Raw genomic sequence first — 15,679 nt, 5'->3', positions numbered from 1 at the left:
TATGTGAACTTCCATGTGCATTAGGAAATCCGGGTTACCTCCAGGGAGGCCTTAATCCCTTGGGCACCCTTGGCTTTGCATTTCTTGAATTGCGGTTTCCTATTAGGAAATCGCAATTTAAGAATTGCAAATCATTTCCTATTTTGTCCATAGTCCGTAATGCAATGTCATTTCCTATTTGTAATTCCTTAATAGTGATTCCTACTATCACAAATTTAGTACATATACTTTTGCATTTCTTAAATAGCGATTTCTACGGAGTAACTACATAAGAAATGCAAACTGTAAGCTTTGTACATCTGGACCTTGGATACAAGTGAGTGGTAAATCTGTGTTGGCTGATGCTTAGAACAACCATGACTAGTCTGAGGATGTTTGATGTTTGATGACTGTAAGTGGTCATTGTATTTTCATCAATTTATGATGGCTATCTTGTGTATCACCTGTTATCAATAAATCAGAGATGCATGTTGTTCATCATCCAAGGCATCGGCAACTATATGTCACAAATTAGGGAGTTGAGGGCTAGAGGTGGGGGTGCTTAAGTCTTTGATAAATCGTTTAGTGAGCATAGTAAAGCAATTGCTAATACCGAAGCGTAGCACCAACGTTAGAAAATTAAAAGAAATAAGCAAGCACAAGAAAGGGGCATTAGAGCTTCGATTAAAACCACCAATTCTAAATAACACCATGAAGGACATAATAAGACACCTTTAGGACAAGTCAGAGTGATTGCCCTGGAGTCCCCTAGCAAATGTAGACCTCTAAGGAACCCAGGTTCTATCCATCAACTCAATCTCGGTCACGATCGCAAAAGGGATGGGCTGCTAGGTCACAACAAACGGCAACAGTACAACAATAGCCGGGAGGCTAAACAATATGTTAATACCATGTGCACCCCACTTGCTTCTCAGATTTATATGGTTAATGCACCCAAATGTTATCCTCACATAAGATAAAAAGGGGTGGACTCATTAAAAAACGAGGACTTCTACTAGATAAAACGTGGAAGGGGCTGTAGTTCAGTTATCCGTGAAGAAATCTATGGTGATAAAAGATGCACCGACCGCACATAACTAACATTCTGATTGCATTGAACTTACTCTCAGAGATAGGAGGGTAGCTGATAGTTTGCTGGCTCTTCGTGCGAGGACCAGCCCTCCAAAAAACGTCAATATCCAGTTCAAATACCAGTGGGCAGCTGACAGACAGACTAGCACTCTGTACAATCCTCTACATTGCACAACTGGAAATCCCCATTAGAATAAATCAACTGAGAGCGCAGACAGAGCACCCTGCCCACACCAGCCTACCCAAACATTGTTAGAATATATTTGTAGTCACTGTTGGGAAAATAGGAGCAGCAAGCTAGCAGTAGAAAGTCCTCTTGCGACTAACATAAGAACAAGTCCCCAGCCTGAACATCAACAGTCCTATTGCCCATGGAATTATTGATTCATGTATTACAGAGGATATTAATACCAATGTATTTAACTAAACTTTTTTGGTAGAGCCATGTCTAACCCCTAATGCATCCATATCAGAAAGGCCTTTACCAATAACATTAGTCTTCTGGTTTGTATGTAAAAAAATAAATACCGTACAAATCTAAATCTGTATTTGTAAGGCACAAACTACTCACCCTTACGGGTCTCAAGGCGCTGGGGGCCATTGTGGAAATTAAGTGAGGTATTGCCCAGAGTCACATGGTGCTGAGCTGAGTTGCCGCCAGGGATCCAACCATGAACCCTGTGCTCCAAAGTCAGCTACCCTGGCCGCTGCACCACACCTCTCCACTTCACCTTGTCCTTAAGTCAAAAATCACCCTACCAGCTTGGAACAACTTTATTGAGAAAGTCAATATTTGTTTGCTCCACGAAACGTGGAATATTGATCCAATTTTAAAGGTAGGTTACCAAAATAACTGAACTCTAGCTAACTCATGATTATTTGGGTGACCCTTTGGAGGGCTACTAATATGGGTTAGAAATTCTCTAAATTGTACAAATTGACAAACAGTTAAAGACAGCCTGCCATCTTAGGAATTCAGATAAGGAGCAACAAGAACCTCACTATAGACTTTTATAACATAAATGCAAGAGGGGTCAAGGGAGGCAAGCCATCACAAACGTTGCAGATCCTTTAGGATCACTTGGAAAGGAATCAGATTAATTCCCAACTTATTTTTTAAGGGGACTTCATACTTCTTTTGAGCCCCTGGATAGGGAAGACGTAAGGCTAACCAATAAGGGAGATGATTTCATCCTGGTCAATTTGAGGTTGTGGCACAACGTAGAAGATGTAGCAGTCATGGAGAGACAATCTCTAGTGCCTCAGTATGCTGTCACTCTGTAGCAATTCAGAAAAGGGGGTGGTGATGGACAGAGTATCTGAATTAAACAGAACACTCGTACCCAGTCAACATATCAGGGCTTGATTCATCACCGTTTTTTAGCTCACTGCACCATCCCAGCTCAGAACCTGGCTACATGCAAATTAGTCTGTCCCTGGCCCAGTGCATCATGGGAACAGGGCAGACCAAACTACCAACCCAATTCTTATACTGGGAAGGAAACAAGCTTCCGGGGAACGGTTTCTGGCATTAAAGCCGTCTTCGGCCCGGCTTGCTTGAATCCTGATGGTGCAATGAGCAAGGGACTCACATCTGAGTATACCCTTCCACGCTTATGGTGGACAAAACGATTCAGAAAAGGGGGTGGTGATGGACAGGGTATCTGAATTAAACAGAACACTTGTACCCAGTCAACAGATCAGGGCTTGATCAATCACCATTTTACTGCACCATCCCAGCTCAGAACCCGGCTACATGCAAATTAGTCAGTCCCTGGCCCAGTGCATCATGGGAACAGGGCAGACCAAACTACCAAGCCAATTCTTATACTGGGAAGGAAACAAGCTTCCGGGGACCGGATTCTGGCATTACAGCCGTCTTCGGCCCGGCTTGCTTCAATCCTGATGGTGCAATGAGCAAGGGACTCACATCTGAGTATACCCTTCCACGCTTATGGTGGACAAAACGATTCAAACAGAGTATCTGAATTAAACAGAACACTCGTACCCAGTCAATAGATCAGGGCTTGATCCATCACCGTTTTTTAGCTCACTGCACCATCCCAGCTCAGAACCTTACTACATGCAAATTAGTCTGTCCCTGGCCCAGTGCATCATGGGAACAGGGCAGACAAAACTACCAAGCCAATTCTTATACTGGGAAGGAGACAAGCCTCCAGGGACCGTTTTTCTGGCATTACAGCAGTCTTCGGCCCGGCTTGCTTGAATCCTGATGGTGCAATGAGCAAGGGACTCACATCTGAGTATACCCTTCCACGCTTATGGTGGACAAAACGATTCAGAAAAGGGGGTGGTGATGGACAGAGTATCTGAATTAAACAGAACACTCGTACCCAGTCAACAGATCAGGGCTGGATCCATCACCGTTTTTTAGCTCACTGCACCATCCCAGCTCAGAACCTGGCTACATGCAAATTAGTCTGTCCCTGGCCCAGTGCATCATGGGAACAGGGCAGACCAAACTACCAAGCCAATTCTTATACTGGGAAGGAAACAAGCTTCCGGGGACCGGTTTCTGGCATTACAGCCGTCTTCGGCCCGGCTTGCTTGAATCCTGATGGTGCAATGAGCAAGGGACTCACATCTGAGTATACCCTTCCATGCTTATGGTGGAAAAAACGATTCAGAAAAGGGGGTGGTGATGGACAGAGTATCTGAATTAAACAGAACACTCGTACCCAGTCAACAGATCAGGGCTTGATCCATCACCGTTTTTTAGCTCACTGCACTATCCCAGCTCAGAACCTGGCTACATGCAAATTAGTACATCCCAGGCCCAGTGCATCATGGGAACAGGGCAGACCAAACTACCAAGCCAATTCTTATACTGGGAAGGAAACAAGCTTCCGGGGACCGGTTTCTGGCATTACAGCCGTCTTCGGCCCGGCTTGCTTGAATCCTGATGGTGCAATGAGCAAGGGACTCACACCTGAGTATACCCTTCCACGCTTATGGTGGACAAAACGATTCAGAAAAGGGGGTGGTGATGGACAGAGTATCTGAATTAAACAGAACACTCGCATGTAGCCAGGTTCTGAGCTGGGATGGTACAGTGAGCTAAAAAACGGTGATGGATCAAGCCCTGATCTGTTGACTGGGTAGGAGTGTTCTGCCTAATTCAGATACTCTGTCCATCACCACCCACCCTTTTCTGAATCGTCACTCTGTAGCAGGCGCCTACTTCATCTTCTTCCAAGTCGCACTACATGGACATTGAATCCTCAAACATCAAATGCTGCCTCAAATGGCACTATGAAGCCATTTGACAACATGACAGTCTATGTCTCATTTTCCTCCACTTGCAAGTATCCATATCCAACCTAAGTGCTGTCCATCCCAGGACCAGGAACAATGAGGCATTGGATGTATAACATATTCAGCAATGTTTTTTATTTAGCACATTTTGTCATATTTTATAGTCACTGTTTCATAAAACAAAACAAATTCACACAAACTCATTTTTGGGTTTAACAAAGAGTGAAGGCAATCTAGAAGACAGCTGCCCTACCCATAAAGTCAAACGACATGGATCTAATTAGTGCCTCTAGGAAGGCATATAAATAAACCCCGCACAAAGCAAAAAGGGGCTGGGATAAACATTGGTAGTTGGATCTTAAGAATCATGCATGGATAAAGATTCCACCAAATTCTGGTGTTTGGTTGCTTGGGGGCAATGTAACTGCGTCTCAACCGACTAATCATGTATAACCCGCAGACTGGTTCAATCATAATAAATCTCTGTATACCAATGAAATACAAACCCCTAGTTCACAGGGTAGTACTCCCAGTAGAAACATAGAGGTATGCTGATCCAATGTCTAATCTTTGTAACATCAATGCCTCCCTAGATGTCCTCATGATTGGCAAGGCCCCTAGGCCAGACGGTATACCAGGGTATATTTTTATTTATAAAAAAGAAAATTGGTCCACAAACGTACTTTCATCATCAAATGCCATTGCAAGGATAGCATCAATCCTGGGCTCTGGAAGGATGCTAAGGTGGTACCTATCTATAAGAACGCGACAGAAACCTACCTGTCAACTTCAGACCAAGAAGCTTATTTGATTCTATCCAAAAGGTATTCTGTCATTACTAGTAATATTATTGCTAAAAATCCAGGAATGTGTAGATGAAAAACGAATACTAACACCACTGCAGGCTGCATTCAGGAAAAAAACAGTACCATTGACCAAGTCTTTTGCTTTTTAATTTTGCACTGGAAAATGATACTAATCAGTAGAGCCAAGTTGTATGTTGCCTTTGTCAATTTAAAATCTTTTAACCTGGTCCCTCGACAAAAGCTACAGCAGGCACTTAGTTACATGGATATGCCCTCTGATTTTTTATCTCTAGGCATTCGCCTTCATGAAGGCAATTATGCCAAAATTCGGAGCAGGCACACCGCAAAGACCAAATCCCCGTTGTAAGAAATGGGGGTTACCCAAATCTCCAAGGGGGTAGCATGGCATCAAGCGGGCAGGCCAAACTTCGAGGACATGTGAAGCATTCACGCAGTATCCACAAACGACACACCAGGCACACTACAAAAGAGACGCAACTCCACCTTTGGTTGGAAAAGAATAAGTTTAGTGTTATCTCGAACCTTCAAGGTAAAAAGGAAAAAATACACTGGTAATCACAACAAGGCGCCAACTGGCACCCAAGCCAAGTACTTCAGTGGGGGATTATTTACATGGGACAAAAAGGGATGAGTCCAAAGTCCATAGCTGAAATAAAAAATGGTTGGTTAAATGAACATTAAACCTGGGGCCAATCTTACGTACCTGTTCTCCCTCGACAGCACGTTACAGAACTGAGTGTCCAAAAAGAGTGAAGTGGCAGCACTTGAGTGCAGCCCTGATGAAACTGCTCTACGATATACAGCAGTGAAACATGTCGGCACTGTAGGTAATGGTATGCATGACTAGCTACCAGCCTTTTTTATTCAAATGCACGCGATCACCACCCTACGAATAAAATTGGATAAGGGATTGGTGTATTGTGTGTGGTTTTAGGCACTCTACTAGTATGTCTTTGTGTGTGTGTCACTAGCAGATTTTTCTGCACTTCACTGTAGCACTTTATACGTTGTTTGTTTTGGACACGTCTTCCTTTCTTTCACCTTTCTTTTCCCGAGGAGCGAGTGACCACCGATGATGAGGCAGGGGCCTGTCTGGAAATTGCATACCAGTTACCCCGCTTGGTGGTGTTTCCGTGAGGGGTCACTTGCTCCTCGCACATTTTTCCTCTATTTAGATTAAGGTCCAATGTGTGGTATGGACTGTTGTGAACCTCTACAATTTGGGTCACTCTGAGCGTTTTTGTTCTGATGTGTTGTCGTGGAGAACAGATATTTTAAATAGGGCAGAGCACAGTGCATTATCTCATTATTATGTGGATAAGAGAGCGGTGGGGAGTAGGATGTGTTTGACCCCCCTTGAGTCACTGATACATTAGCTCGCTATTTGGATTGGGTCTCATTGTGTATTATTGACTGTGAGTGGAGGGCGACCCTTTCCGTATTCCCTCTCAGCTCCATTATTGTTTGAGCCAATCTGGCGGGGCCAACTCAGGCTCTCATCCTCGGGGGTAGGCTGTAATTGCAAAATCCAACATTATGCATGAATACACCTCAGGCGTTATAACGCCAAACCCCACCCCTGTGAGGGAATAACAACAGGTTATCACAGTATACAACTTACAGGAACACCTGGAATAAATCAGTTCAACAGCTCATAAATCTGGGGCATAAACAAGGGCCTGGAATAGCACCTCAGGCCAACCCATTGACCAACCTAGGCGGAACTTACATCGCCCAGCATAGGTATCAGGTAGGAGCTCTCCTCATATATCAGGAACACCTGTAAGGAAATAGCTAGGCTCCCTCTACCATCAAACTAGGGGTATCAACATCGGGGTGTACACAACAGCCAACCCTCATTACCTCTAGACTCCCTTAGACATTTCCTGGCCCAGACTTCCTCTCTAACTGGGGACCTCAGGACAACCCATAAGGTAGGTACCTAAATTTGTGATGAGGGGGAATAAGACTCTCTACCCCAGAATATGCCATAAGGGCAACCGGCTTGCTCCTGAGTTGTCTGTTAGGACAGTTTGTGGCAGGAAAGTTAGGGCAGTTCAACAAATCTGGAGCCCAAGTCACAGGTGCCCTCCGCAAACCGGGGCACCTGACAAGGCAAAACAGTCCCCGGGGCGGGCACCGACAATGTACCCCGTTGCCCTCTATGTCCCCCACACAGTTAAGCGTAGGCCCCACTCACCGGGCTCTCCTCGATGGCTCCTGCGGGGCTCCTTTGGGGTCTCCTCTGCAGGGGGGGGGGACCAGGCACCGACAATGTGCCTCGAGTCGCGGGTCCCTTTGGTGATCTGCGTGGTCACTCGGGCCCACCAGGCCTCACCTGGTTGTGCTTTTACTCCCCTTCTTCTGGCCTTCCCGGCCGTCAGCCAATCCCTGCGCGGCCTTCACAGGTCACAGGCCAATCAGTACGCGGCGGGGGCGGGCCGATGACGCGGCCGGGCCCCCGTCACGTGATAGGGGATCTGCCGGCCTCAGGGCCTAGCGCGGCCCTTTCTTCACTTCGGCGGCCCTCTCCTCACACCGGGGGCCCATTAAAGGCGGCGCCGGGCCGCGGTGGTGATATTCACCAATTTCTGACCGGCGCAAGGCAGCGCCAACACTCCTCGGGCTGCGGCGGTGAAATCGGCGGCAATAAGGGGTAGGCTCACTTTTAATTAATCATTTATATGACGGACAACGCGCCTCCACAGACGGCGCTATTCACAGGCTGCCAGTCTCCTCAGGAAAACAATGAAAACGGCGCTATTTACAGCGCACTGCTCCTCCCTCGGCCCATACCACTTCCAGGGCCAACAGCACTCGGGGGCCACACCAGCCCCAGCGCCTCTCTCCCCACAGCGCTTGGTAGGCAGTCCAGGAGTAGATTAAAAGACACAGTTCCTCGGGGGCCTCAACCTCCCCAGAATAGCGCTTGCCAGGCAGTACCTCAAAAGGGGCAACAGTTCCTCCAGGCAGCTCCTCACGACCCAGCACTTCCACAGGGGCACAGCTTCACCAGAGGGAGTAGACAGTCCTACTCCTCACCTCCTGGGCGCCTCTTCATCGCAGCGCTGGCGTAATTCCCGGTCCCCACAGTGTCAGGGACCTGGGTAGGGGCCCTCCCTTGTCAGGGGCCAATGGGGATAGCAGCGGGGGGGGGTTTATAGGGGTGCAGGGCCCAGCTCACAGGCCCATGTGGCGGTAGCACCTCACAGCAGGTCCCAGCGCTGACTGACTCTCTGGTGACACTTCTCCCCATTTATACCCTCCTCCCAGGCAGTGCCAGGACCTTCTAGAATGTTGGCAAATCTGGCCTAAACTGGCTCAAGGGGAGGGGGTGAGCACCCTGGGTGCCAGGCTTTCCCTCCAAAAGCTATGGGTAGCTGGGTAATATTAACTAGACCGCCAACCTAACGCAGTCAGGTGGCACTACCCAGGGCCATGGCATCCATTTTAAAATCACAGTACATTTTAGTCAGGTACATTTTCAGAATGGGGGATATTTTCTGTACACCATTTAACAACATGTCATTTTACATCATGGTAACTCTTACCACACATGGTCCTTATATGTTTAATACCATGGGGGAGACATTCAATTTAGGGAGACAAAAAGCGAAAAATTTGGTGGGAAAAGGCCAAGTCCAACACCCGTCAACAAGGGTGTTCAGAAATGATGAATGCTAGCACCTACATTGTGTTTCCCTATATATACCTGAACAATGAAGTAAAATTCCTTTCTTTACACACTTCTAATGCTTCCTCTTGTGCTAAGGCAAAAACATCAACTCTTCTCTTTGCCGATGGCAATTTATTAGTGTCTAAAACCCCAGGCGGGCTCCAATGAGTTTTGAACAGCTTTGAGGAGTTCTGCTGCATTCCCAGCCTGGAGCTTCTGAGGGATAAAAAATAGGTTTCCCATACATAAGGAGCATCTGACCTATATTATGTTAGCATGATGCATCTATCCATACCCTCTTTTGCTTAAACTATATGTATATATTTCATATGGCTTACAGGGGGGGAATGTCTATTCGCTCCTTGCTTATCTATTGCTAACAGAGTAGGCCGAGAACCACACAGACGCCATTTTCCACATCTATGCTTGAACACGGGCTGTGATCACGTGTTAGTCTCCGGTAGTTGTCAAACCCCAGTTCATCTGAATTACTGGGAGCAGCTGAACGTGGGCTGTTTACTCGACTGTCCTGAGATTCAAGGCCGCATATGGCTTTGGGTGCGATAAGTGCATTCCTGGAGACGCCGTGCCTACACTCCCTGGGCACAAAGACGAAAGGGAGTCACCCCTCCTGACCTTCCCAGTAATAAACAGTTAAGCTTTGAACTAATCATGTGTGCCATATATGGTTCTTTCCTGGAGCTCGAGGGCCAACTGGTGTTTTTCCTTTTACAGTGATTATATGTAATGAACTGAAAAGTATTTAACCTCATGTTTGAATGCAAGCCAACAGTCTGCTCCGCGCACCTGATGGGTGAGGGTTGGAGAGGCTCCTCTATAGAGTATATTTGCTTAATAAATGGCTGAAATTTCTTCACTGCCAACCAACTGATTATTTGGTAATGGAATTGAAGCTATTGGTAGGTATAGCTCTTATGTTATTTTTATGGTACTTCAGTTGGAGACTCTGGTGGGACTCCGTGACAGAGTCGTCCTCCCAGTAACCTGGTAGAAAGGACAAAGAAAGGGGAGCTCTGGTCGAGCGGGTGGACGGACGGAATTAATTTTTTTACTTACTCCGCTCTCACAATCAGAGTGCCCCAGCTGCTAGTTACCCTTCGCCGGAGTCCTAAGGGCGTAACCCAGGAGCTGACCGTGTTGGTCTTCAGGAGTTGGCAGTGGAGAATACACTATTGTGCCTGTGTGCACCAGGTGAGTGGATTTATTTTGGCGTTTTTTGGAACACGCTGTTGAGCAGTGTTTTTGAAGCAGTTAACTGTGTAGGATTTGGTGAACGGTGTACCACTGAGAATCTTGGGGTCTGACGGGGCAGCATTGTGGCTGCACCGGTAGATGCTCCACGGACTTGTTTTGTGAACAATAGAGACGCCGATCAGATGCCCTGGTGTGGCTTGTGTGGTGCACACCCGGCCGGACTGGTCTCGGAAAGGTCTGTGGTTGAACCTGGGTAGCCTTGGGGACATATCTGAAGCGGTGCTAAGGAAGTGGGATTAGTCAGAATAGTCCCAAGGGTGAACCAGGAAGTCTACAGGATGGTCTGTAGGACAGTCTGTGGTTATACCTGTCCGCGGTCTCTTGGTAGTCTTTGGACTGCTTGATTTTGGTATCTGTTGGTCTGGAATCTGAAATGATTGATTCTCCATGAACAGGAGTTGACGGGCTCTGTTCTTTGTTTGGAAAGACAGAAAATAGACATGTTGTTTTGAATATCTTTGTATGTACATATATTATTCTTCTGTGTGCGTTCGAATAAGAGTGAGGTTGAATATGTTGTGAATGTTTGAACATGGCCATGTTTGAAAGTACGTTTTCATGATTAAATGAGGAATATATGACAACAATCATTATGCCGAGTGTTAGAATTTGTTTTGGATGTTGTTGCCGCTCCAATGATACGCGATTGGCTGAAAGTCAACCTGCCCCGCCTGAGGGCAGCCCGAGTTATGATATGTATGTAAAGCATGGTATTACACCTATCTTGTTTAACACACTATGGCATAAATATACTAAGGATAATGTAGAGTTGCAATGGCCCTTAACCAAGTGTTTTGATGAGAAAAAGATAAATTTCCTGCAGGATCGATTGTTTTCTAATCGTATTCAACAGTCTATGTTTGATTCCCTAAATCTATGGCAGAAGGAAGCAAAGCGTAGATGTATACGGAAGGAGAAATTATGCAGAATTAAGGGAGGTCAGATGATTACGCAGAAAGTCATTGTTTATGATAAAGCTCAAACCGAACAGGGAATTGATTGTGCAGATAGGCAATTTAGATTGCAAGTGGATAAGACCTACGTGGCTCGGACTGAAGCGGAGGATGGAATGGAGGATTTATTGGATACTCGTCCACCTCCACCTTATGCCCCCCAACGTATATATCCTGTTGTTCCCCCAACTCCAGTACAGGTCCCTTTAGCCTCTGCCCCTGTTGTTTCCTCTTCCCCTGTCTCTCCGGGAAGGTCCTCTGTTTTATCTCCCTCTGTGTCTGAGACGGCTACCTTATGGTCTGTTACATTGCCATCTTCGGTTATGACCACAGCTGTTTTATCTCCCCCTACCCTTGCGTGGGCTTCCCAGTCCGCGAGCACGACCCCATCCCTAGCTGCTTCCACTCCAGTTCGAGCTCCAGGGGATTTGAACACACGAAAGTTATTTACTCATTCGACTGTAGGACTAAATGAGAAACAGATGGTCGTAAATCAGTCATCCCAGTGGATGCGACATCCTATTTATACTATAACTGACATATGGAGACTTTGAGCCTGTATTGCAGCAACATTCCCTGAAACACATGGCCACATGTCTTATTACTGTATGGGAACAGTGTTTTGCAGGAGGGATGGCTCTCCAAGTGATGTATGATATTTGGGACAGGGCTCATAAGACTGAACGTAGACCAGAGGAAGTGTACAAAAATGTTGAGGTTTTATTAAGTTATCGAGGGCCGATGCACCAAAAATGTTCCTCATGGGACTTTCAGCACCCTATGCGAGAAGTCCATCCTATCTTTCACCCTGAAATACCGGAATTAAAAAATGATCAGGATGTAGTGACCAGACCTTGTGTAGAGGCACGAGTGCAAGAACAATGGGTTTACACCCCTGGAAGAGGAGTGAAGTCCTCTCGCTAAAATCACAACTACCCGACCCGCGTAAGAATCCCACGGCTTATTATAAAGAACTCACAGAAGCGCCTTCAGGTGCTCCAAAATGCCGCAGCACGGCTCGTGCTAAGACTCCCGAGAAGGTCTCCCTCTAAACCCGCTCTCCAAGCTCTCCATTGGCTTCCGATGGAGAAGAGAGTTGAGTTTAAGGCCCTCTCAACGTGCCATCGCATTCTGAGCGGCAAAGCCCCTGTGCCACTTCAGAGTTTGGTGTCCCACTATGAGCCTACCCGCAATTTACGGTCCTCTCAGACGGGACTACTTGTGGTGCCCAGAGTTAGGAAGGCGCGGATGGGGGGGAGATCTTTCAGATACCTTGCTCCCAAGTGCTGGAATGTCTTGCCCCCAGACTTGCGTCTTGAGCCATCAGAGGCCCTGTTTAGGAAAAAATTAAAAACTTACCTTTTTAGCAGGTAGCTCCTGGGGGAGGGGGGGATGGCAACTGCTCACTTATCATAGCGCGGGGACACGCCTTCTGGCGTCACCAGGCGCTTTAAAAATGTCCAAATAAATAAGAAGCAGCTTCCTCATCCGTTATGACCCTAGCTGACATAGAGCTATTTTTGCATTGCTAGTCCCTGTTGATGTATGGCGTCAGGTGCATGATCAGGACCATGTTCAGGACTTGGGCGGAACATGGGAACAGATAAAAGATTGTGATAAGGAACGTAAGCCTGGTGATAAACCAAAACCGTTACCTGGCCGTACTATTACTTACATGCATTCCTTAATTTTGCCTCGTAAAGTGGATTGGGATAAATTGATAGCATGTAAGCAGGAGAAAGACAAAAGCATTTCTGGTTTCTCCACTAGATTTGAAGGTGTATTCATTGACTTTAGTGGAGAGGGTTTATCTTTGGAAGGCAGTATATGAATATTTGTTAATCGTTTTGTGACCAATTTGTTACCGGACGTTTCTGCGTGGCTACAAGCCGCTGAAGGTATATGGACTATGTCTACGCCCTCTGTAATATTGAGTATGGCCCAATATTATGATCAAGTGTTGTTGCAACAAGTCGTTCGAGGACGAGGCAGAGAGAGATGCGGTAGTGGGTTCGTCCCGAGGGGGTTGGAACCGGACGAGGCGGAGGGCCGGCTGTTGTTTTGGGACCAAACCAGTGCGCTTACTGTAAGGAGGAAGGGCATTGGCGATTTCAGTTTCCATTGTTGCTGGCTCAGAATGGGGCTATGAGAGGAAGAGGTTGAGGTGGTGTGGATCACAGTGATATACAACGAGAGGAGGCGAGAGATAGGCAGTACTATAATGAGGACTGTGCGATGGATGCAACTGAAGGGTATGCCTATTCATAGGACAGCCAAGGACAGAGTGGGGGCCAGGTGTCAGTACCCGTATGTAAAAGCGCATTTGATGGAGACATCTAAAAAAGTTTTTAGTTGATGCAGGTGCAATGAATAGTTCTTTTTCACGTTCTCTGGTCCCAGGGGCTGCTCTGACCGGGTACAATAATGTTTCGGTGGGATTCTCGGGAATTCCGGTCGTAATCCCCATTTCCAAACCTATTCCGCTCACAATTGGTCTAGTTACGGTAGACTCCACGTTTCTTTTGACTTCCCATTGTGGTGAAAATTTATTGGGCTTGGATTTGTTGAAGAAATTACATGCAAAAATTAATTGTTCACCTGATGGCGTTTATTTGACTTTGCAGTGTTTCACCAAAAATGAACCCCCTCCCTCCTGAGTTTGCTGCTATCCCAGAGACGCTGTGGCCCACTGGAAACACAGATGTAAGATTATTAAGGATTCCACCCGTTTCTATTACTCTGAAACAAAATGCTCGGCTTTCACGTATACCTCAGTACAAAATTTCTCCGGCGGACAATAAAGCTTTGCTCTCCATAATAGAAGATCTGATCAAAAGGGGTGTGGTTGAGGAGACGGCTGCTAATGTATGCAACAGCCTCATTTTACCGATCTTAAAAAAGGCCCCTGTTGTAAGTGATCCTGACTATGTTGATACTTATCGTTTTGTGATTGATTTGTGTGAAATTAATAAAATAGTGGTGCTCCAATACCCTATGGTTTCTGACATCACTACTATTCTTACTATGATTCTTCCCTCTGCAAAATATTTCTCTGTGATCGAATTAAAGAATGCTTTCTGTAGCATTCCGATACATCATGATAGCCATCATATTTTCGGCTTCTCATAATCTGGTCGCAGCTTCCGGTTTTGTCACGCTCCCCAGGTGTACACGGGGAGTCCTAGTATTTACAGGCAAGCTTTGAAGACATTGTTGGATGATTTGGTCCTGCCCCCTGTAATGTGCTTTTACAATATGTTGATGATCGATACTGAGGAGGGTTGTAAGGAAGCCACTGTACAATTATTGTCACATTTGGTGGCTAATGCCAATAAAGTAACTCTTGCTAAATTCCAATATTGTCAACAGGAGGTGACCTATCTAGGTCATCTACTGTCAAAAGAGGGGTTGAGATTAACCCCTGAGCGGTGTGACTACCATTTTTAATATGTCTGTACTTCATACTCAGCGTGATGTCCGTGCAGTACTCAGCATAACTTCTTACTGTCGCCAATGGATCCCTAATTTTTCCCTTCTCACTAAACCTCTCCTGTATTTAACCACTAAAGATGTGCATGAACCTTTACCCTGGACTGATGATTGCCAAAATGCTTTTGACTCTTTGAAATCTGTGCTTTGCTCTGCACCCGTTCTTGGTACCCCTGACTACGAAAACCTTTTGTGCTTTATGTATACGAGGAGGACGGTTGCTCGCTTTCTGTGTTAACACAAGGATTTGGTGGTAAGCAGAGACCTTGTGCTTATTTCTCGGCGGGGTTGGATAATGTCACCAGAGCACTCCCTAGCTGTTTAAGGGCTACTGCTGCGGTCGCAGTGGCTATTCGACAGTCGGATCGGCTAGTTTTGAACACTGATCTCACAGTGATGGTACCGCACGCTGTGGAAACATTATTGAACAAAACGAAGACCCAGCACCTTACGAGTGCACGCCTTACAGGTTACGAATTGACTTTGTTTAGTCTCCACAATACGATTAAACAATGTGCCACTCTAAACCCTGCCACGTTACTACCCCTCCCTTCGAACGAAAAGAACAATGATGTTCATGATTGTATATTTCGGAGGAAGGAACAAAGGGTCGGGTCGACCAGACAGACAATCCTCTATCTGACCCTCAAGGGGAGTTGTATGTCGATGGCTCTTGTTTCAAATTACCAGATGGCATGAAAACTGCTGCATATGCGATAACTACTCTTCACACTGTAGTTGAAGCTTCACGAGTACCCTATCAACCAGCACAGGCAGCTGAGTTAGTGGCATTGCTTCGGGCCTGTGAGCTAAGTGAAGGATTGAGAGTAAATATTTACACCGATAGCCAGTATGCCTCCGGCGTGGCTCATAGTTTTGGCCAACTTTGGGCCGAGAGAGGTTTTCTCACTTCCCATGGTCAGCGAATACAGCATGGCCCCTTGATTTTGGGATTGCTGAGAACATTGACGTTACCGGAGATGGTGGCTGTAGTTAAATGCAGTGCAAACAAGGCAGTGGTTGATGCAGTGGGCGAAGGTAATGCCTTTGCTGATCAAGTAGCTAAGGAAACTGCAAAATCCAAAATGACCTCAATGCTTGTGACTAGCTCT

The sequence above is a fragment of the Lissotriton vulgaris genome, chromosome 2_1, assembly GCF_964263255.1.
Source record: "Lissotriton vulgaris chromosome 2_1, aLisVul1.2, whole genome shotgun sequence".
Lineage (NCBI taxonomy): Eukaryota > Metazoa > Chordata > Amphibia > Caudata > Salamandridae > Lissotriton > Lissotriton vulgaris.
This window is presented reverse-complemented; position numbering follows the sequence as displayed.